Here is a 202-nt window from a genome sequence, read left to right as displayed (position 1 = left end):
GAAAATTGAAAAAGATAAAGGTGTTTTTTAAATAGGTACAGGTCGTTCACTGTTGGGAGAGAAGCGAGGAGAAATGGACGGCTAAAGTTGCTCGGTGTAAGTGAAGAAACAAAGATCAGACCAGCCCCGTCATCCTTGGGTTGTGAGTGGCCACACACATGTGACGCGGTGCCTTCCTGTGTGGCGCGTCACCTACGCCAAG

The sequence above is a fragment of the Panulirus ornatus genome, chromosome 21, assembly GCF_036320965.1.
Source record: "Panulirus ornatus isolate Po-2019 chromosome 21, ASM3632096v1, whole genome shotgun sequence".
Lineage (NCBI taxonomy): Eukaryota > Metazoa > Arthropoda > Malacostraca > Decapoda > Palinuridae > Panulirus > Panulirus ornatus.
The sequence above is the reverse complement of the archived record's forward strand: the minus strand, read 5'-3'. Positions refer to the sequence as shown.